Source organism: Podarcis bocagei (genome assembly GCF_964188305.1).
Source record: "Podarcis bocagei genome assembly, chromosome: 1".
In the NCBI taxonomy this organism is placed as follows: domain Eukaryota; kingdom Metazoa; phylum Chordata; class Lepidosauria; order Squamata; family Lacertidae; genus Podarcis; species Podarcis bocagei.
In genome coordinates, this window is record NC_138125.1 from 57,350,467 (window position 1) to 57,374,901 (window position 24,435).

Consider the following 24,435-nt stretch of genomic DNA (forward strand, 5'->3'; position numbering starts at 1 on the left):
CCTCTCCAAGAAGATCAACTTCAAGCAAATGAAAGCAGAGTCAAAAGATCTCAGTGGACTTGTGTTTGTCTCAAACATGCAAATGGTCTTCCATGAATTTTGCAATTGCGCACATGCAATTTCTAGGATGCAGTTGTGTTTTAAATAGCTGTAAGACAGGGCCTTAAGTTCAGCTATGCACTAACCATATTTAGATTCTTCTGCCTTTTACTGGATTCTTTCTGTCTTTTACCGTCAGGAAAAATAATAAAACACCTCTAAAAATGGACAGTGAAATTAAATGTATCTACTGTTGATCATTTGCCCTTTCTGCTGGTTGTTTTAATATAGTTGTTAGGCAAAACATCTGAGTAATTTCAGCAGACGTTAACATGGCATCAGTAAGACCAGCAATATTTCTTGGGAATTGTGGTCTAAGTTTCTGTAAATTGCTATCAGTTTATTTCTAAAGTAAAATGAAAAGGAAATTTGGAAGTTTTCCATTCAGGAAAAACATCTGGTACGTTTTAAAGGAAGGCCAAAGCAGCAAAATTCTTCAGGAGAATTTTGCAGATCTCTAATCTGCTACATAAAATTTTGGAATTTCAGTGTACGATTAGACAGATTTATGCAAACCAGCATGAAGTCTCCTTTTTATGCAGGTAGAAGAAATTGCACAATAAAAGTTCTATATACAGTGAACATTATTTATTTATTTTAAGAAAGAATTGAGCCATCAGCAGTGAAGAAATGCTCTCCACCAGAAACATGAAGTCACTCAATTGGGGACAGTTATAGCTGTTTCGTGAACATTGAATGGTGAATGAAAATTCACTGATTAATATAAATACTTCATGTCTAATGCTTCTGTACAATATATTAAATTCCACCCTATTCTGTTATCCAGCTAAACCTTTTCAAAGCTCATTAGCACATTGCTACAGATATAATTACAATTTTCAGTTGGCACAGCATTTTCCTGCTGATTGCAGGGTGGAAAATGGTTCCCTTTGGTATCTGTCTCTCTCATCTGGAGCAGAGAACCTAACTGCTGTGACCACTTATGTGACAAAATTGGCAGATAGAGGACCCCAGATGGAAAGCTCTCCAATTTGTGTTTCCAAGAGTAGCATCTGGGCCTTTGATTGGCTTCCTGGCTTTATCCTTAGAAGTTCTCTTGAATTTTTCCACAGCCATCACTAGCTATGGCTGTAGAGCAACCAGTGGCAGGAAAAGCATCTTAACGACCCATTCAGACTTTTCCTGAAGGAGGAGAAAGCGTTACATCTTCTTTATTTTGTTTTCAACAAAGGAGGTCTTATGTAATACCGAATTTAGTAGTCAATATGTGCCCTATTATTTACTCCTATATCAATGAAGGGACTCAACAGCTGATGGCTTTTATTGGGGGGTTTTGCGCCTCAAACTATTATTAATCACCCTTGTTGGTGGGATAAATGTAACTAGCAGTTTGACAGTTGCACTTCAGATTATTTTTATTATTATAATTATATCAGATTTCACATTTGATCCAAGCATTATTTCAGTTATCTGAAAGAAACCTATGCTGATACACTCTTACTGCAGATTGGGGACAGATGGAGATGAAGACTCAAAACCAGCAACTGGCCTGAGAACACCCAGTGAATGAATGGTTTAGGTGAAATTTGAACCAGAGACCTCCCATCCAGCAGCTTATGCTTTCACTCGTCATGCTATAAGTATGCAACCTCTTTACTTAAATTCTGTAGGCGTCTTCAGTCAGAAATCAGGGACTTGCTGTGTTTCCAGAGATATTTTTAAAAATTGTTTACTCAAGGACCCCAAGTAGAGACTGAGATAAACAAATTTTTAAAGAGTCACGGCCTGCAAAAGTTAACACAAGATAAACAAACAGCCCTGAATGACAAAATAACACAACAGGAAATTGAAAGTGCCATTCAGAACATGCAATTAGGCAAATCTCCAGGCCCAGACGGACTTACCTCCAAATATTACAAGACATTGAAAGACAAGACATTGGTCCAGCCACTAATGGAGGTAAGCAACCAAATTATGGAAGGGAAGGGGGCACCAGAATCGTGGAAAGAGGCATTCATCACTTTGATACCAAAACTGGAATCTGAAAAGACTCAACTTAAGAACTACCGTCCCATCTCACTCCTAAACGTGGATTACAAAATTTTCGCTGACATTCTGGCAAATAGATTGAAAAAAGTTTTAAACGAAGTAATTCACAAAGACCAAGCAGGCTTTCTCCCTGGTAGGCATTTGTCTGACAACACCAGGAACATTGTTGACGTTTTGGAATTACTACAGACAAATTTGAACACGAAAGCAGTTTTGATTTTCATAGATGCAGAGAAGGCCTTTGATAATATATCCTGGAAATTTATGAAGAAAAATTTGGAAGGGATGGGTGTGGGAAGGGCGTTCCAAAATGGTATTGAAGCAATTTATTCAGAACAAAAAGCCAAATTGATAGTAAATAATGTGGTGACAGAGGAGTTTAAAATTGAAAAAGGGACACGACAGGGATGCCCCTTATCACCCTTGTTATTTATTTCTGTCCTGGAGGTGTTGCTGAACTTGATTAGGAAGGACCAGCAGGTGGAAGGAATACAGGTCGGAGAAAAACAATATAAATTGAAGGCTTTTGCAGACGATCTGGTTTTGACAGTACAGGAGCCAGAAACTAGTACAAAAAGAGCTCTAGAACTAATCTCTGAGTTTGGTCGGGTGGCGGGATTCAAGTTGAACAAACAAAAAACTAAGGTTTTGGCAAAAAACTTGACACCTTCAGAAATAGATGGGTTCCAGAAGGAAACAGAATTAAATGTGGTTACAAAAGTGAAATACCTGGGGGTTAACTTGACTGGGAGAAATTTGAATTTGTTTAAAGATAATTATGAAAAATGTTGGTCTGAAATTAAAAGGGACTTGGAAACTTGGTCAAGATTGAAACTTTCCTTGTTGGGAAGAATTGCAGCAGTTAAGATGAATGTATTGCCAAGAATGTTGTTTCTGTTTCAAACCCTTCAGATCGTGGACAGAGTGGAGTGCTTTGGAAAGTGGCAGAGGGACATCACGAAGTTTGTCTGGCAGGGCAAAAAGCTCCGAATAAAATTTAAGATACTAACAGATGCAAAGGAAAGAGGGGGATTTGCCCTGCCGGACTTAAGATTATATTACGAAGCTGCATCCTTCTGCTGGATGAAGGATTGGTTTTTGTTAGAAAACACTGATGTCCTAGATCTGGAAGGGTTTAGCAATGCTTTTGGGTGGCATGCATACTTGTGGTACGACAAGATAAAGTTTCATAAATTGTTCAATAACCATATTGTCAGGAAAGCTTTATTCATTGTCTGGACTAAATATAAGGACTTACTTGAAAGTAAGACCCCGAGGTGGTTATCACCGACGGAGGCCAAGGCCATAAAACTACGTAACATGGAGAGTGGCTGGGTAAAATACTGTGAGATAATAGAAAGAGTTGGTGATACTTGGAGGTTGCAGAGTTTTGAAAAATTGAAAGGAAAGGTGCGAGACTGGTTTCACTATGCCCAAATTTTAGAGATCTTTAAAAAGGACAAAAAAATTGGTTTCCAGGTGGAAAAATCAAAATTAGAGACAGAACTACTTGAACCTAAGATGAAAGTGCTTTCAAGAATGTATAACTTGTTGCTTAAATGGAACACCCAAGACGAGACAGTTAAATCAGCTATGATAAAATGGGCACAAGACATTGGGCACAACATTATGTTTGAAGACTGGGAAAGGTTATGGACCACCGGTATGAAATTCACGGCATGTAGTGCCTTAAAAGAAAACATTATGAAAATGGTATACAGGTGGTACATGACCCCAGTCAAACTTGCAAAGATATATCATCTGTCTGATAATAAATGTTGGAAATGTAAGGAGGCTGAAGGAACATTCTTTCACCTCTGGTGGACGTGCCCGAGGGTGAAGGCTTTTTGGGAAATGATTTACAATGAGCTGAAAAAGGTGTTTAAGTACACCTTCCATAAGAAACCAGAGGCCTTCCTCCTGGGCATTGTGGGCCAGGGAGTGTCAAAGAAAGATAGAACTTTCTTTTTATACGCAACTACAGCAGCAAGAATCCTTATAGCTAAATATTGGAAGGCACAGGAGCTACCCACGCTGGAAGAGTGGCATACCCAACTGATGGACTACATGGAATTAGCCGAAATGACGGGCAGAATCCGAGACCTGGGAGAAGAGGCAGTGGAAGAGGATTGGAAAAAATTTAAGGACTATCTTCAAAAACATTATAAGTTATATGAATGTTGAGAATTTGCTAAGTTTTGGGAAAAACATGCTTCAGTATTGAGATTTGATGAGGTTGGAAATTAAGTTATGACTGCGAAAAGTTTAAATTTCTAGAGCTTATAATTAGACGAAAGTACAAAAACACATGAAACAAGGTATCAATTTGCTGTTCATTGTTTATTGTAAAGAAAGCAGGGGATGGAAGACGTGGGGAAGTCCAGTTGATTTTGACAAAAGATCTGGAAAAATGAGTTTTTTTTATATCTAACTTCTTTTTTCTTTTTGTAAAAACGCTTTTGTTGTGTTGTTGACGATGTATTCTGACCTTGGAAAAAAAGCAATAAAAAAAATTATTATATAAAAAAAAAGAAATCAGGGACTTGCTTTATTTGGCACCTAGACTTTCTAAGGCTACCAAGTGTCTATTCTCATTTAAAATTAAAATAAAAAAATCACTGTATGGATAAAACTCCCGAGTCTGAAGGCCAACATTTGGTGCCACTGACTTCTGTGGAATCCACCGAATGCATGTAAGAAACTTGAAACAAAATGTGTTAATTGGCTATTTTAAAAATGATACTTTTCACTCCAATATGTATTTATTCTAAGAACTTCCAAGCTAGATATTTGATATACAAGCCTATTTTCTTTCTACTTCTACCCATTTTCACATGCTGAGTCCACATATACAGTAACTGTGTGGAAAGCAGAATCAAGTTTTCTAGTGCACTGGCTTTCAACTGGTGGGTTGGGATCCACTAGTGGGCTGCAACCTGATTCAAATTCTACAAAAATTATGATCAACATCTGAGTCCCTTCTTCTGGTGCCTCCTCCATGAGTGGTCCGGACTGTGGCAACACAAGACTGGGCCTTTTCTGCAGTGGCTCCCCATTTGTCGAGTGTTCTCCCCAGATAGGCTGGCCTGGCACCATCATTACATGTCTCTAGGCAACAGGTGAAAACATTCTCGTTTACCCTGGCTTTTCAGCCATTAAACAATTTATGACATTTTAAATGTAGAATCATAGAATCATAGAATCATAGAATCATAGAATCATAGAATCTATGATTCTATGATTCTACATTTAAAATGTCATAAATTGTTTAATGTGTGGGGACTGTTGTTATGATTTTTTATTTTATTTTCTTAATGCTGTGTAAATTATGTTTTTAGCGTTGTATACCACCCTGGAATCTTTGGGTAAAGGGTGGTATATAAATGGATGATGATGTTAGATGAAACCAGCTCTGAAAATTTTGTAGAACTTATGGACATTTATTTCTGGATCTCAGGACCTTGCAGACTTGAATCTTGGTTGAAAGGGCCGTCTAAGTAATTTCCCCATTAATAAATCAATGGGGACAATAAGTGCCCATAAAGATAATTAAGTAGCTGTAGATTTTTTGCAAGAAGTAAAGAAGGCAATGTACTGTGACACAATGACGTTTGCAATTTCAAACTAGTCCAAAGACATGCCCATTTAAACTGTGACTTTTGCCACTTTTTTTACAACAGTTAAAGCCACATCCAACCTGACTTTTTCCAACTTAAAGCTTTTACTGTACCTCTTTATACCCTATAAAAGTAGCAGCCATCCTATTTTTCATGACTGCACATGAGGCATTTAAACATTCCTGGGAATCTGGTAAACATTCAGCAAAAACAAAAATAAGACAAAGTTGTAATGATCTCAAAAGGCACAAATTAAATCACAACTATGTGTTTGGGTGGGGAAGGAATAAAGAAATAGGTTAAGGTGGGGCACATCCTAAGGCAACCAAAGTTGAATGAACACTTACCTTAACCAACCTTTCATGGCTTACTAGCTAGGGAAGACCTGGAACATAAAGTTTCCCGGGCTGCCGGTTTGACTCATTGAGCCCCAAAGTGTATAGGCAGAGACAATCTGGCTGCTGGCAAGCCTAGCTTTGCATACCTTTATGGTTTGGGAGCAATGAAGAGCAAGGATCTAGGGGCATAACTGACCCCATATGCAAAACCAGAGTAGGGTCACCAGCTCATCAGTTGAATAAAATTTTGGTGGGCCCAGATAAGCACCCCCTGCATAATCAATCACAATTGCAGCACACACCAGTTGAATGGAAATGCCTATCAACTTGGGGAGGGCTGGCCCCCTCAAATATTTTATTGGGAGTGAGGGGCAAAGGGTCCTCGGCCCCTAGGATTTAGTTCATATGGTCACCGGAACGAGGTAGGCAGAGGAAAAGAGGAAATGGTCATTTGGCTGTCAAATGGTTAATGAAGTCATGCAGATCACCTTTAGTAAGTAATAAAGTTGTAATTAAGAAAGTAAAGCGACAATCACTTTTGTTTCTTTACCCTTATATGTCACCTACTATATGCTACAAAGGCTTGAAAATGGTACACAATAATGCACTATGCAAATACTCTTCATGTAAACATTTCCCTCTCTCTGGTTTTGTTCATGCTACACAACTGTAATCTCTGGAACATGGCAAAAGCAAGGGTTGTGGGTTTTTGTTTTTTTGTTTTGGTTCTCCCCACCTCCCCACCTTGTTTTTTTCAAATATATATATATATATATATACCAGCAGACACTGTGCTCAAGTGAAGAACAATATCAGAAGGCAAAATCCACACTCCATTTGGTATTGCGGCGACAATAAGTAATTGAGAATTTAATCTACAAGTGGAGTTTAGGTTTTGTGCTTTGGAACTCTTTGAGCCCACTTAATATAGAACAGGTTCACTAGGGCTGTGCTGAATTTACATCTGCTATCATCTTCACTTAGCAGGGTCATCATTAGCGTACATGTACTTCAGAGCGCTCACTGGAAGGACAGATCCTGAAGCTGAGGCTCCAATACTTTGGCCACCACATGAGAAGAGAAGACTCCCTGGCAAAGACCCTGATGTTGGGAAAGATTGAGGGCACAAGGAGAAGGGAACAACAGAGGACAAGATGGTTGGATAATGTTCTCAAAGCTACTAACATGAGTCTGACCAAACTGCAGGAGGCAGTGGAAGACAGGAGTGCCTGGCATGCTCTGGTCCATGGGGTCACGAAGAGTCGGACACGACTAAACAACAACACTTCAAACGAAGCCCTACTGGGTTCAGTGGGAGCCATATCCCAGACATAGATCAAATGTGCTACAAATTGCCTAATTTTCACATTAGTAACCTTATGCTGGGAAGTCCATTCTGTGGGTGGAATTCAGTGTTTCACTATGAAAATTTTCTGTCTGCACAAGCATTTCAACTTGCCATATGGGATAGGGGGAGAAGAAGGGATGAATCGCGGTGGTGCAAGCAGAAATCCTTGCACATGGCTTCTGTTGATGGGGCTTTTTAGGTGAATCTCATTTTACATCCCCCTCCAAGCACTAGATAATACTACAATATTCTATTTTAATACGTTGATCAAATACATCATCCAAGATTGACCCCAGACTTAGCCAAGATAAATGCTTCTCAAAATGGTCTTAAAACTTGAAAAGCCCCCCCCCCATCCCCCTTGTTTCATTTGTGGTTGACCACCCAGCAAAGTGGAACTTGTACTTGACTGGAAACAACAAGTTTCATCCATTCATTTGGATTACTCAAGGAGGTAAAAGAAAATTGCAAAGTAATATTATCGAGATTCTAATAAGCCCACTTTCTTTTGAGAAATCAAAAGGACTAAGAAACTTTTGAAGTTTACTTAGCAGAGATAAAAGCATCAGTCAAACCTGTAACTATGGTAGGCTGTCTGACTCTATTATCAGATATTGAATTGTCTTTGGCATTTAGGATTATAAAGTGAGGGAAGAGGGAAAGCTTCTGGGAAATTTTGATTAGAAAGCGTGTTCTCACTAAAGGAGAGCACGTGTTGCGGATGGGTCAGACAAAGCACCCTGTAGTAATTAGGTGGATGGGTTTAAGGGGCCTACTTTTGGCTGGAGTTGGTGTTGCTGGGGTAAATTTGATGTTGCAATTTTGGGGGAGGGGTCAGAGGTTATTTAAGGAAGGTCCACAGCAGGGTACTTTCTCTTTCGCTGTGGACATCGGATCTAGCTGGACACGGCGAAGGACTGGTTGTATTAATAATCCAATTTCTTCTCTCTTATCCTTTTCTTCTCACCCCCCCTTTTTTGTTTTAATCTCTTCCTTATTAATAATCATTTCCTTATCATCCTTAATTTAGTTTGCCTGGCTGCATTCCCCCTTGGCAGGGCTTTTGGGGGCTGGGGGGGGTTGGGGCGACCCTAACCGCCCGCGGCCTGGTCCGCGGCTGAGGCGCTGGTCCCCGGCCTTATCCCTGGCACCCGGGCTCCCCTTCTGGGTTGGGCAGCTGGGCAAAACGTTTAATTTTATGATTTGATTTGTTCCCCGATTATTTGTTTTGAACACGGGCGCCGCGGCTCTTACCTCGCTCGTGTCGGCCCTCCCCGCGGCGCGCTCCGGCGCGCTCTGTTTGGAGGGAGACGCCGGGGGAGCACCCCGGGCGGCAGTGCGGCCGCGCTGCCGGCTTGGCTTCGGGCCTTGCTTCGGCCCGGGGAGGCTTGGGGCTGCTGGGCCTTTCCCCTCCCTTTCATCCGTGGAGGCCGGGATCGGCCGCTGGGACGGTCCCGCGGCGGGGTGGCTTACACCGGGGGGGGGGGCGGCCGGCGCTTGCCTGACCCCTTGCCGCCGCCGGCGGTCGCTGCTTCGCGCTCCGGCGTGCGCGCCGCGGCCTAGCCGGCCTTGGGCGGCGGAGGCGCTGCGGCGGAGCCGCTGGTTGCCTGAGCGCCTGGTTTTGGCCTAGCCAGGGCCTGCAGGCCTTCTGTGCTGGGCCGGGTTGGGGATCGTGAGCAGGCAGTTTGGCGGGAGCGCCATTTTCTTTCTGCCTCATTTTGCGGTTGGTTGCCCCCAGTGGCCGAAGGTGGAAGTGCAGCCTGAATTGGGTTTGCTTGCAGGCTGCGCCACCTGGTGGTGGATTGTAGGTTTACACTCCACTGATAGTGTTTTAACTTTGGTTCATTTGGCTGGTGGCAATTTTGGGTGTTTTACGTTTATTCTCCACCCCTTACCCTGCCCCGTAGGAAGATTCTCCCTGTATCTGTGGCTTGCCTTTCCCAATAGGGAGAGAGCCCCCATTAGGGGCTTTCTTTCACAAAAAGGTTTCCTCCATTTTGCTTGTTGAAATTGTGGGGCTAGTCAGGGCTGTTCCCAGCTTAGCTGGAATCACTTTCGTTTATAGTACCCCGAAGGTTGGCTTTATGTTGAGTGTGTGCAGCGCTGTTGGCCAAATTTTAAGCTAGCCTTGGGTGGGAGCACTAATTTGAGTTCTTTTAACATGGCTATGAGACTAAGATTCTCAAGAGCTGAAGCAGGGAGGCCTATTCGGCCTGCACATAACTTCCAAGCCTGAGTCTGCTACAGGTAGCAGTTAATTGTTAAGTCTCTGACACGTGATTCATTCTCTCTATGTATCTGCTTCCAGGCCCAGTTGCTGCTAATGTATATCTGAGGCAGACAGAGGGCCCCAGAGGCTCCCTGTCCCTCCAAGGACTATGAGCACTCTGTATATGCTCTTGAACTATGCTGTTTCTGAACAAGTTTATTTTCTTTAAGTTTGTTTTGCTCTGATAGTGGCAACTGCCATTGTGGCTTAGTGGCTAAGTGCAGGACTAGGACCTGGGAGACAGGGTTCATATACCCCTCTTAGCCATTGTTATAACAAAACAAAACAAACTGCTCCTTTTGAGCTATTCTGTTGCTGGGTAGTTCGGCCCATTTGTGATAAAAGAACTTTGGGTTTCTTGAAGGGGTGCTTCCCTCTAAAAGGGCAAGCAGGGGTACCCGGACAAGCTGTGGGCTACCTCAACTCTGCTATTTCACTGGAAACATTTATGCCTGGCCTAGCAGGTGATCCTAGGGCTTTGCCCTAGAATTCGATGGCCTGGAAGCGTTTACGGCCTGAATAGTGTCCCCATGTGGTCCATGAAGCATTGGTTTCACTGGGTCAGCGCATAGTGCCGGTAATGCCTAGGTTGCAGGATCGGTCCCTGTATGGGACAGCTGCATGCTCCCCCATTGCTCTACCTGGACACTTAGGTCCTTTTGGTGGTTACCTCACTGCGAGGGAGGTAACGGGTGCCACATTTGCAATATGCAACTGGGAGAAAGCACCTTTGCGTGCCCGCATTGCAGTTTGCTCTGTGCGTTGCAGAGCACGGCGCTGCACGGGCTGCAATTGCATTGCATTGCAAGGAGATTTGCAGTTGCATTGCACGGAGGGTGTGTAGTTGCATTGCACGGAGTGTGTTGTTGCATTGCACGGAGGGTGTAGTTGCATTGCACAGAGTGTGTGTACATTGCATGGAGGGTGTAGTTGCATTGCACAGAGTGTGTTGTTGCATTGCACGGAGTGTGTTGTTGCATTGCACGGAGGGTGTTGTTGCATTGCACGGAGGGTGTGTAGTTGCATTGCACGGAGTGTGTTGTTGCATTGCACGGAGTGTGTTGTTGCATTGCACGGAGGGTGTTGTTGCATTGCATGGAGGGTGTTGTTGCATTGCACGGAGTGTGTTGTGGCATTGCACGGAGTGTGTAGTTGCATTGCACAGAGTGTGTGTACATTGCATGGAGGGTGTAGTTGCATTGCACAGAGTGTGTGTGTGTTTTGTGTTTTTTTTTTTTTTGCATTGCACGGAGTGTGTGTGCATTGCATGGAGTATGTAGTTGCATTGAACGGAGGGTGTGTGCAGGGCATGGAGTGTGTAGTTGCATTGCATGGAGTGTAGTTGCATTGCATGAAGGGTGTGTGCATTGCAGGGAGTGTGTTTTGCATTGAACGGAGTGTGTAGTTGCATTGCACGGAGGGTTTGTGTGTGCATTGCACAGAGTGTGTAGTTGCATTGCACGGAGGGTTTGTGTGTGCATTGCACAGAGTGTGTAGTTGCACTGCACAGAGTGTGTTTTTGCATTGCACGGAGTATGTAGTTGCTTTGCATGGAGAGTGTGTGCACCGCACGGAGTGTGTTTTTGCATTGCACAGAGTGTGTGTCTGAAAAGGAAGCTGGCTCGGCGGCAGATTGGTTGGGACTCCTTCAGGGGTTCTGGCCAGCATCGGCCCTGTAAATTCACATATCATGATGGCAGCACAAGATGCCCCCTGCCCAAGCAGAGGCGGGAAGTTGGCAAGCAATAGCTCAATATCTTTTGCCCATATTCCCATTTTATTTAGGGATCCAGTTGGATATCGTTGCTAAAACATGCCACTTGCATATGGAGAAGCTGTCTGCCTTGAAGGAAGTTATTTTGTAATACTTCCTCTGTAGCAAGTGATGCTTCATCAGATCCGATCTTGCTGGGTCACTTAATTAATCTTCCCACTAGGCCAGGCTGCCTGCGGCCTGAGGTCCCCTTACCTTTGTGTACGCCTACCAAGCGTGGTGAAGGCAGATATCAGGTGATGGTAGCAATTCCTGACCTGAATGTATGCAATAGTAGTTCGCCATGGCAGGATACCTTGAACCTGCACAGGGATTTTCAGGTTCAGGCTGGTGCTGCTGGATCTTTGCCCTTTGGTTTTTATTTCAAGGGCGGCTGGTGAGCACAGCTATGGCCTCAAGCCCGGTGTGGTGAGGCAATCATGTGACATAACTTTTCTTGATGCCTGATGCCTCTAGTCAGCCCCCGAGTTCACCTGAGCCTCCGGCCGTCACGTCTAGGGGCCGTAGAGGCACTAAGGGTACTGCCAGGAGAAGGGCGTCTGCCAGGGGGCGGGCAGCCCGCGCCACTGGTGCGCCACCTTCTCTAGTTGCAAGGGCGGCTTCTGGTCATTCACTGGTTGTCTCTTCTCAGCCTATCTTAAATACAGATCAGCAAGGTGACGCTTCCGAGTCTTCGGTGGAGGACAGCCTGCTTCCCCCTCCGAAAGCTTCTTCTGGGGGTCGCCGCCGCCGAAGGAAATCCGGGAAGCGTGCCAAGAAGAGTCGGAGGGACACTTCATCCTCCCTTTCAGATGGAGCGGTTCAGATCCCTGGCGCCAGAGGCTCGAGAACGTCCGGAATTTTTCCCGGATCACCTCTGGAACCTTGGCAGCACTTAGTTTACAGGGAGTAGCTGCATCTGTTGCCCCCTCCACTTTGCAGTCTTATGAGAAGGCTTGGTGTGATTTTTTAAAGTTCATTGGGCAGCCGGAGTTGGGAGGTGTGGTTAATCCCCACTCTACTTCTCAGGTGCTCCAGTATCTGGCGCACCTGTTTCAGAAGCGTCGGGCAAACAGGACGCTCAGACTGCATTCTGCAGCAATATCCTTCTTTAGTAAGGCATTCTTTAATAAGGACCCATGCGGGAAATTTGTGGTGAGAAAGGCACTTGAGGGCTGGGGTCGGCTTCGTCCCTCCAGGCCTATTTCCCGGCGGCCCATTACATTTCACCTGTTGTCTCGGATGCGTGGTAAACTGAGGAGCATCTGTTGGTACAGGTTTGAGGCCCGGCTGTTCTCTGCAGCCTTTTCTTTAGCCTTCTCCAGGGCCCTGAGAGTGGGCGAAGTGGTGCTTGAACCTAACCGGGGTGGTGGTTCTAGGGGTCTATTACTAGAGGACGTGAGTCTGTCTCCGTCTGAGGTGCAAGTCAACGTCAGGAGCTCAAAAACTGATCAGCGGGGTAGGGGAGCGGTGATTCGGCTCCCCGCCACTGGAGAGTAGGGCCCTTGTCCGGTCAAGGACCTCCAGAGGTATTTAGCCTTGCGTCCACCAGGCATGGGCCCCTTGTTTGTTCACAAGAATGGGCACCCGTTGGCTCGTCACCAGTTCTCAAAGGTGCTCCGCAAGGCCATCGCGGCATGCGGCCTGGCTGCCGCTGAGTTTGCACCTCATTCCTTCAGGATTGGGGCCGCGACGACGGCCGCTCATTGGGGTTTATCGGCAAGAAGGATAAAAGACCTGGGTCGTTGGAGGTCGGACGCATACAAGGGTTATGTACGTAAATGATGCAATTTCGTGTGCTTACGTATCTGTTTTACCCTAGGTCAAGCCCCTACACGTATCTGGATTGTGGGGCACAGTATTGTGCACTGGGCGGCTCGCAGAGCTCGACAGTCTGGCTTGGGTGACGATCTTGGCTTTCCGCAGGAAGTGAAAGTGTCCTGGATCGCCAGAAGGGGAATGCTGTGGAAGGAACTGCTGCCGCTTATCCAGAGGCGTGTTCTTTTGGAGGGCCCTCCTACGGCGATTGTCATTCAGCTTGGGGAGAATGATTTGGTGTCACATTCTTGTTTTGTTCTGCGTGCTATGATATTGGAAGATGTGAAGGATTTGGCGGCCATGGTGCAGCCAACGAAAATAATTTGGTCAAAATTACTTCAACGCCGTAAGTGGAGGGGTAGCCCTTATGTGGAAGCCACCGAGCGGTCCAGGAAACGGATTAATGCTGCAGTGAGCAAGTTGGTGGCTGATTTGGGCGGGTTTGTGATTTCACACCCCTTGATCAGGTTCAAAGCCACTGAATTGTTTATGATGGATGGGGTTCATCTGTCGTCTGTTGGGAATGATGTGTGGTTGAGTTCAGTGGTGGATAAGTTGAGGGTGTGTTTGAGGCTGTGAGTGGTTGGCGGCGAGCGTAAGGGGCTCGAGTGGCGGTTAGGCATTGGTTTAAATTGGTTGGTGGAGGGGTATGGATTGGCTGTGCCTGCCCCTCCAATGAGGTTGCTGCATGGGAATTCCGTTAAAGGAATTCAGGGACTTACCATCCATTCGTCCAAGCCCCTGGAATCGGGCTTGGGCCGTGTAAGTTCCTAGGAGCATGCGGGGAGAAGCTGAGGGTCTGTGCCGCAGCTCCGCCTATCCCTGAACTTGTTCCTCCACACTGGCTTCCGCTGGAATCCGGGAGCCAGTGCTGTCCCCAATGCGGGAGGGACAGCTAGTCGTAACCAATGCCTAAGCAACCACTCACAATTTGTATGCAAATAAAGTTGTGGCCAAAATTATGCCAAAAACCTTAAACAAAAATTCATGTGTGATGTGTGAGTTATTGGGGTTAAGGGTGTTTTGGGGACCTCAGCACGCAAAGCGTGTTCTCACTAAAGGAGAGCACGTGTTGCGGATGGGTCAGACAAAGCACCCTGTAGTAATTAGGTGGATGGGTTTAAGGGGCCTACTTTTGGCTGGAGTTGGTGTTGCTGGGGTAAATTTGATGTTGCAATTTTGGGGGAGGGGTCAGAGGTTATTTAAGGAAGGTCCACAGCAGGGTACTTTCTCTTTCGCTGTGGACATCGGATCTCCCGCCCGCCCTCCCTTGTTGGGCTTGCGCTTTGACCTTGCTTTGCCTGTCATGGGGTCGTTCGCCTTGGTGCGGGGGCCCAGTAGGAATTTACCATTTGGCTGATTAGTGCGTGCCTCTTGGGTTTTGCCTACTGCTTAGCAATACGTCACAACTTGTAAGGTTGGCGGTTAGGCATTGGTTTAAATTGGTTGGTGGAGGGGTATGGATTGGCTGTGCCTGCCCCTCCAATGAGGTTGCTGCATGGGAATTCCGTTAAAGGAATTCAGGGACTTACCATCCATTCGTCCAAGCCCCTGGAATCGGGCTTGGGCCGTGTAAGTTCCTAGGAGCATGCGGGGAGAAGCTGAGGGTCTGTGCCGCAGCTCCGCCTATCCCTGAACTTGTTCCTCCACACTGGCTTCCGCTGGAATCCGGGAGCCAGTGCTGTCCCCAATGCGGGAGGGACAGCTAGTCGTAACCAATGCCTAAGCAACCACTCACAATTTGTATGCAAATAAAGTTGTGGCCAAAATTATGCCAAAAACCTTAAACAAAAATTCATGTGTGATGTGTGAGTTATTGGGGTTAAGGGTGTTTTGGGGACCTCAGCACGCAATGCACAAGACAGTTAAAACATCTGAAATATTCTACGGGAAAGCATCAGTTTACCACAACATATGAAACATGCCTGCTTTTTTCTGCCTTGATTGCAATATCAGCAGCTAATGTATTATGTAGCCCACAAATATGCTAAGGAAATGGGTCTTAACTATTCTTATTTGAATGAAAGAAATGTAAGTATTGATATACTTTTACTGGTTCCAGTTTCAAGAATTGATGGATGATTCTAAGCCATATAAAATTTGAAATATTGCTCAGTATTGCCCCATCACCCCATTGATGCCTTTTCTCCAGGGCTTGCCAGACATGGAAAACAATCTGAAGCATATGAAGTGTTATGACTGCTCCTTGTCTAGCAGCCAGTGTTCATACCAGCTGCAAGCTATGAGTATCATATACAGCATAGGCCACACTGAGTGGGGTTTCCTGAGGGCTCTCAGTAGATGCAAAGTTCATCATATGTGACTGGGCTGCATATGGCCAGTTGTGTGAATGGTCCATCATTGACAGCTACAGTTGCCATGCTAAAGATGACTTGAAAATCAGCTCCAGTGTGGATAACTCTTTCTGCTTCCAACCCTTGAGGGACTGCAGCTATCCTTCTAAATTTTTGCAGGAACAATCACCTTAAGAGTACCAAACATGTCTTCACCTTTTATCCACTCCTGTTCATTTTTTAAAAAGTTATAGATCTTTCTTTCTTTCTCTCTCTCTCTCTCTCTGTGTATAGTGTTAAGCACATAGGCTCCTGGATTATTTGCATATAATTTAGAATGCTTCATGCACCCAAAACAGCTATGGCTATGTATATTATATTATATTATATTATATTATATTATATTATATTATATTATATTATATTAACAATTTCCCAATAGCCCAGGGGAAAAGGCAAACTTAGATGGGCCCTTTGCCAAATTAGGCAGCCTATAAAGCATGTTGAACTTAGGCAGGCTGTTTTCTGAAGCATCCAATTGTGGTCTGTACTGAATCTTGTGGTTAGTGCACACTGCTATCATAAAAGGTTTAGATGAAGTTCAAATGTGATACAATGCTATATATTTTTATATTTTATGTAGGGTGGGCATCACCTTAAATTGTAATATACCTTACATATGCCTGTGAATTATTTTAGAATTAAAGCATGCTCTTCCCATTTAAAAATAATCACCCCTATTGGTAAAAAATGAATTGTGAGTGGAGTGTATTTTTTAAAAAAGTGTTGTATTTACCTTTATTTATTCCCTTCTGTAATATATTTTGGGGCTACTAAATGCAGTAAGTATTCATCTCAAGACTGTTTATCCCTTTAAATTAAAACTAGCAGGGTTTAATATGAGGTCTAGGAAATTAAATCACAGTTGATAATAAAACTTGTAAAATTCATTGGTAAATAAAGCAGAAGATGTTCTGCAAAGGTCAGCATACATAATATAAAATTATTTGTGTTCAAATTAATGGAATATTGGCTAACTAATGGTTTGCAATATAACCTGCAGTTCCAAGCTACAATACATGGTCAAAGACTTTTTTTTAATGCCGACCCATACCTGGTGTTTTGTTAATAAATGGAGCTAAGCAAGAGAACCAGTTAATATTTTTCAAATTAGCTGAGAAGTGGGACATCTCAGATGCTAATCACAGGTGATAAAAACAGAAAACAGTTCTCAGAATATCAGTATGCAGAGATGTAATTGTTCCTTTTATACTACTGCAAATAAAAGGGCAACATCTATAGAGGAGAGGCTGCTCTGGATATGCCTCCCTCTAGAGAAGGGGAGGGGAACTTCAGACCTGGAGGGCAAATGTGGTCCTGGATCTCAGGCCTCTGCCAAGGCCAGGCCACCCCACTCACTGCTCCCTGCTCTACACTCTCCCTCTTCTTCTGATTTCACCTGCTGGGAACATATTCTAGGCTTACCTGGATGGAGGATAGAGGGGGGTTTCTGCCCAACCACTACCACTTTTGTCAAACCCAATACTGGGATGTGGGTCCCTGAATGAAATACATTTTAATTTACCTCCTGCCAATATGGCGAGGTGCTGAACTTACAAAGAAAACCTACTACCTTCTCCACTGTGATCTGTAACTAAATGAATTCAAGATCTGGCTCCAGTCAGCCTGAAGTGCACTAAAGAACATATACATCATACCTGTGTGCAGAACTGTAAGGGAATTAACCCTTTAGTTAAATTTTCAGGGCACCATTAAACGAAGTGGAGTAATTACCAAAACCTAAACATCAAATTTGGATACAATGCCTCTCCCAGCTTAACAGGGGTGCCTTTGCTACACCCTGGACTTCCCACTCAGCTGAGGGGAAAATGGGCAACGACAGAAAGATCGTAATGAACCAATCCTGATAGCTGCACTTTGTTAGATGGTTCCTCTCTAGGGTTCCATTTTTGCACCTGTGCTCTCTCCCTAGGCAGCATGGGCATTGCTAATTGACCATTTCTGGGAGCTGAGTAGGAATTGGGGGGGGGGGCAAATGTCAGGAAAAAGCAGCAATGCAAAAGCCAGCTGCAGGTGGCTGGAATGCAAAACAGGATGTTGATGTCTGCAACTGTACTAGTGGAGAAAGGGGGCAGTCCTTTCTCTCTACTGAGCACCGGATGCTAGCTCAGAGTGTCATCTGACCTGTGCTGGAAGTACAGGGGCGGAGTTGTGACTCTACTGCCGGAGTCTGGAGGGTACAGACATGTTTTCTCTGTACTGCTGAGTGACAGGAATAAAACATGTAAATAGTACTCCTGTCTGTCTTTCTTCCCCTCCCTGGGGGAATGCAGGGAGGGAGAGAAGGAGGAGGGTGTGTTCTTCTCACATCTGAGGAGAATCGCCGATTTACGACCTTGCCTGCCGGGAGACGCAGACGGGAAGGTCAACAAGTATCTCAGTCGGTTGCCCGGGGGGGGGGCAGTTACCTCTGACTGTGAGCGGAGATACTGACAGCAAATTGGCCCAGGGACTCTTCTTTTTTGCCTACTCCATACACCTGGAAGTTTTCTTTTTCTGGAGCTGTGTATTTTCTGATTTGTTTAATTAGCTGTTAGTTTGGGCAGGAAAAGTGTTTAACAAGATATTGGGGTGTGTGTGTGTTATATGTGGCATCATTGAGATTGGGGCATTTTTAGGTCATCAATTGCCAAATAGGGTTTCGGACCCTGAGATGCCCCTTGAGCTTGGCCTGCACATCTGGGTGAATGCCAGACTGTTGGCACCACAGCGCGCTGGTCAACTTTCATTCTCAAGGTTCTCTTGGCAAGGAGGAAGAATTCCTTCCAATCCTTGCAAGGAGAGCCTGTAGACGTGTCCAGAAGTGGGGAACTTTCCTGCCTAGACTATGTTCTGTTTCAGTTAATCTGTTTAATTTCATTGTGGATACTCTAATAGGTTGTATTTAATCAAATCTAACCTTTTCCCAGTAGTGATGTATGGAAGTGAGAGCTGGACCATAAAGAAGGCTGATCACCGAAGAATTGATGCTTTTGAATTATGGTGCTGGAGGAGACTCTTGAGAGTCCCATGGACTGCAAGAAGATCAAACCTATCCATTCTGAAGGAAATCAGCCCTGAGTGCTCACTGGAAGGACAGATTGTGAAGCTGAGGCCCCAGTACTTTGGCCACCTCATGAGAAGAGAAGACTTCCTGGAAAAGCCCCTGATGCTGGGAAAGATTGAGGGCACAAGGAGAAGGGGACAACAGAGGACAAGATGGCTGGACAGTGTTCTCAAAGCTACCAACATGAGTTTGACCAAACTGCGGGAGGCAGTGGAAGACAGGAGTGCCTGGCGTGCTCTGGTCCATGGGGTCCATGGGGTCACGAAGAGTCGGACACGACTAAACGACTAAACAATAAAAACAGCAACAACGTTTTCCCCAATGTTGCTGTTGTGGGTCTTTGAGATGTGTTGGCAAAAGCCCTTTCATGGCTCTATCCATCCTTTGTATCTCAAGTTATGGCTACAGTTTTAGAAGTTTTACATGTTCAGCTAAAATGTAAATTGTATGAATACAACAAATTCATGAACATACAAGTTTAGCTAATGGACATATGTTTCCTTTGGAGTTTTTGCTTGGTGGGAAAGTCTGCTTTGCCTCTATGTAATGTGTGAAGCTGAGAATAGTGATCCTGGGTTTATAATTGTGATAATTGTCAGATTAACTGGAGTAGGGGTGGTGACTTTACGTGGTATGATTGGACTGTTGGTATCTTCTTTGATGAAATTGGTGTAATTAGATATGTACATATTTGCATAGCTCTGTATCCATATAACACATTTCATTATGTTAGGCCAAAATCCAGATTCAGTTGTATCCTTCAAAATGCAAACATTTGATAGAAGGGCAATTAAGCAATGTCAGTTTTCTGATCTACGGTAACCATGCACAGAGCTTTGTGCATTCTGGATTAATAAGATCTAAGACATTTCAATAATGTCATGCAAAACATTATAGATTACAGTTGTAATAGAGCAAGACCTGCTATTAACTGGTCTCTAAGATTTAGTGACTAATTACAATTCTTCTTTCATAATCAATACATCTTGAAGTATTTATACCAGGTGTTCTCTGTGAACAGTTAAAATGGATAAATTATTGGTCTACGTTTGCTGTACTTTAATTTTGGAGAAGCAGGTGGCTCATAAGAAATAGAACTGAAAACATTGGTTACAGGCTTAAGATGTGATCCGGACAGTGGCAGAGTTAGCTGCATGGGTGCCTGGAGCGGCGCCCATGTCGTGCACCTGGGGGGGGGGGCAGAGCGAGCTGTGCGGGGGGGCAGCATAATCTGCCACACGCGGCAGCGGAGCAATCCATCGCATGCTGCAGTAGCGGCAGGGCGATCTAACATGCACAGTGGCTGCTCTAGGGCAGTGGGGCGAGCCCCCTGCAGTGTGCCTTGGGGTCACCCCCCTCAGGGATGACACCCAGAGTGGACCGCACCCACTGCCCCCCCCCTTCCTAGGCCCCTGGATCTGGATAAATGGGTGGCAGATCCCCAAGCATCCAAATACAGTACTTTCCCCAAGCAGAATAATTATAATGTGTGGTTGTGGTGATCCTTCAATAGAGTCAAAGTTAACGTTTGAAATTAATATGGCTATGTATGGCTAAGTAATGTATGTTGGTATATTTTTGCTTACAGTCAGCTCACCCACTAGTGAGCACAGAGTTCAATCCTGCTTCACCATTCTGCCTGCCTCTCCTCCCCCCACCCCCACCTGACCACATAACCTTTTGACAGTCCTAGACCGCTCTAGGTGGGGCTATTTTGTTCAGAATCTGAGCTTTGACTCGATTTAATCCACAGCCCTATTAAAGACTCCTTCTTTTCACCTAGTAATAGGAGCATAGCTTCTGATTCTAACTGTGTGCTGTCCTTTCTTCATTTTACTATCAAAATGGTTGTTGGCTCTTCATTAGCCAGCTGCAGGTTCATTGTTCCTAGTGCAATACCATTTCTGGACTGCTTTGAACCATCCTAAAAACTGATTGAATTAACTACAGTTCTTTAAATATATATATATGTTTTGAATGGCATTCATCACAGCCCTTTCTGGCCCTCAAACAGGGGGGTTAACAAGGGGCCATAAGGTGGCATAAACAAAGGCTTCTGGCAAGGCATGGGAGATTAAGAGACCTGTCAACACACTGAGATGCATTTACGCATGGTGAGTGAGAGTTCTTCCCTTTACAATAGGTTTTGTCTTGTTAATAGGCCATATTTTATAAAAGCCGGGTTGTACTCCAAATGAAGCTTATTCCAATGCTAGGGCTGAAAATGCAATTTCTATCAACTCTAACAATTTAATTAAATGAGAATCTTCCTTTGTTCTGATAGTTTATCACCGTTACAGCAATTTGGTGTGGAAATTAAAATAAGAGAGTGAGAAGCTAGCATGGAGGGTAACAGAAGTAAAAGAATAAGAAATGTACATTGAGGGATGCCAAATTATGATGGCTCAATTCATATTTCATTAAATTCCTTCTCCTTGAAGCTACTCGTATAGAGAACATACTTTCAGAGAGTGTTGAGGGAAAGTGGGAAGCTCATGCAATTCAGTTGTTCTTATCCTTATTTTTCATTGGCAGGCATTTTAAACATGCATCACAGAAGTACACTTGCCTGCATTCAGCATGCTGCTTCAATCTCAGCTTGTCTGGTATAAGAAATGGGATGTCGAAATAGAAGCTTTGAATAGCATCATGTCATTTATGGTAGATTTGATGGGGTTTTTTCCCCAATACAAGAACCTGATATAATTATATCATCATTATCATCACCACCACATCACAGCACTGCAAAGTTTTGTCCGTAAGAATAATATTAATATTCTGAGTTCAAGCGTTACAAAGGTCAGCTTCAGAAAGGCAGTATTTTGTTGGGGGGATTCAACTGCATTTGGGAAGTTTAGGTTTGCCCATGGGAAGTGGAGTAAAGATCTCCATTGCAACAAATCCAAAAGAAAAGAAAAAGAAAGGAAGACCTTTGTGGTTACGAAAATAACAGGGTAATGCTCTTAAACAATTGGTTAATGTGTGGACAAGGAGTGTATAACCACTGCAAAAGAAAATCAGGATGGATATTCTTCACCGTACAACCTCTCTCCAAGTAAATCAGAGCAAATGCTCAGTCAAGACAGGGAATAGTCTCCATGTAAGTGGAGCAGGTCAGGAGAGGGCCTGCAATAAATAGCATGTAGTAAGTGAAGTCAACTCTTTATTAAAAGAAACAAGGCTGCTCAGTAGTGCCAGGCCTAATTGTTAAGTATAATTGGTTATTTGACACTAAAATGGGGATGGCTGTGGGCACTGGTGAAAGGGTTTAACATTGGGAAATTCCACTGCAGTATTCTAAGAGATTCTGAAATTTAAGAGTTGAAAATTAACTATCTGAGTGTTTAACCTGAGTGTTTAACCTTAGATCATATGAGAGGTGTTGAATTGCAAATCACCATTTTGAAGGGAATCACCTTTAGTCTTTGTTCCCAGGCTCTGTGAGAGTGAGAATGTAAGATGCTGAGCCTATGCCTTGGACTGGCATACGTCTTGTGGAACTGTTTGGATATATTGATGTTTCTGTTCTGTTTTGAAGAAAGCTCTGCAAGTAGATTTTTGAACAATCTAATGGGCGTTGACAATCTTTTATTTCTGAAAAGGAGTCAGTTTTCATGCATCCTTATTGTTTCAGACTGTGTCATAGGTGCCAACTACAGTATAAGGAGCCCTGGGGCAGCCACCCCGTGCTTGGCACCCACAGTACGGGCTCCGAGATGACTTCTGGTTTCTACTGGATGTTGCGGTGGAGCCCCAAAGTGACCTCTGAGGCAACATTGGAGGTCCTAACAGGCTTTCAACACGACTTCAGGTACAAACCGGAAATCACATTGGAGGTTGCACTAGGCCTTGGGCGTGATCTCCAAACCCTCACAGGGCTGCGGAGATCACGTCCGAGGCCCTGCCAGGCCTCAGTAGCACTGCTGTGCTGCACTGATTAACGTACATCATGGATGCCAGTGGGTACCCATAACTTGGGACCCAAGTTGGCACCCCTGGACTGTGTAATATTAATATCTGCAATACTAATGAGCACAGCAACTCCTGTCCCATGAGGCAGTTGTGGGGACTGAAGGCCTTCCCACAGTTGCCTACGTCTCCTCTTCTCCTAAGTCCTTCCCAAGCATTCTGAGACTCCATCGCCATACCTATCTTTGCTCTTTCAGCTCACTAACTCGGTTACTTCATCAGATTCTGACAACTCCTCCTCCCAGTCTGCTCCCTCTTTTCCCTCTGACCACTCATCGTTATCCCTCCACCAATGCCCTGGCTTGGAGTCTAGTTCCCTTGGGGGTTCCCCAGCTAGTGCCTCCCACCACTCCTTTGCATCCAGCCAATCCATGGCAGTAAGCTCTGTGCAAGCAAATCAGGATGGATGATCAATAAATGAGTTACCTGTAGGAGCCCAAAAATGAGTTATCTGTAGGAGCCCAAAATTTTGTTTATACCACTATGCTAAGCAAAGTAAGAATCCTGCTGGAACATAAACAAAGGTTTTGCCAGCCCATTGTCCTGTTTCAGACTGGACAGCTGGGTGCCTCAGGGAATCCTACAAGCATGCTACAGTCTTCCCCTGAAATCTCTAAACAAAACCCACTGAGAGGTTGTTGGTTTTTTAGTAGTGTTGAGCAGTCCATCTGATTTATGGGCTGAGCAAGTGCTGGTGTTCGCTCATCTCCAAGTACAACATCTCTGCTTTTATGCATTGCTTGAAAATTGTTTCTCTTTTTTCTTCACAAATAACCTTGCTTGTACTGTTATCAGGGAGCACCCTTGTAAACAAGGCCCTACTTCCAGCACACCTTGCTTAGCATTCTAAAAGCAAAAGTAACCATTTTAAAGAATAACACCTGAGGGAATCAGACTCCTCATTATTCATACCTTGGCACACAAGAGCTGCGATAACTAGCTTAAACCTAAATGCTTCAAATGAAAGGGGAATTGTATCAAATTTGGTTCTTAAGGACAGCCCTAGGCAGATATCACTAAGCAAAGCCTGCGTTTAAGAAGGTGTGAGGGATTCACAAACTATTTGAAGTTGGCCTATGGCTCCTTAGAGATTTAACACACCAGAAAGCCATCTTCCACTTTCTTTTGCTACCTGCTCCAGCCACTTTAGAAACCTTGAACTATACGACTTGCCTAAAGCCAGTCCCAACAAGCAAGATTTCAGCATTTAATTCAAATTGGAGAATGACTTTCTTCTCTCATACAAGGTGCCTCCCTCATTCCCTCATTGTTATGCACAGTCTCAGTTCAGGCTGGTAGCTTGCCAACAAGTTAAGCAACTGTGACTTCTTCAGAGAGTCTTAACCACTGATCTGGAAAATACAGTGCAGCTAGCATTTAAGCGAGCCAGTGATTTTTTCTTCTTAGAGGGCCAGATCCTGTGCTCTGAATTTAATGGAAGCTTTGCTGTTGACTTCCACCAGATAAGGCACAAGACCCTAGAGGTTCCTTGATTTTATATGGAGCATGGAAGAACATCCAAAGAATTTATTCAGATCAGGGCTTTGAAAAGCAGGGTTTTTTTAAAAACAACAACAACAGCAGCAACAACAACAACAACAACCAATTATACAGAGGGAAGTCTGGGAGAGTTGTCCCAAGCAGGCTTGCACTTCTGTATGTACCAATGGTAGCTAATAAACTCCTAAATCCTGGGTAGACTATTGGCTCCTCCAGTATGTACACCTTAAATGCTATGAAGCTTAGGAACTCTTCAGGATTTCTGTTATGGAGCTTAGAAGGTCAAACCAAAT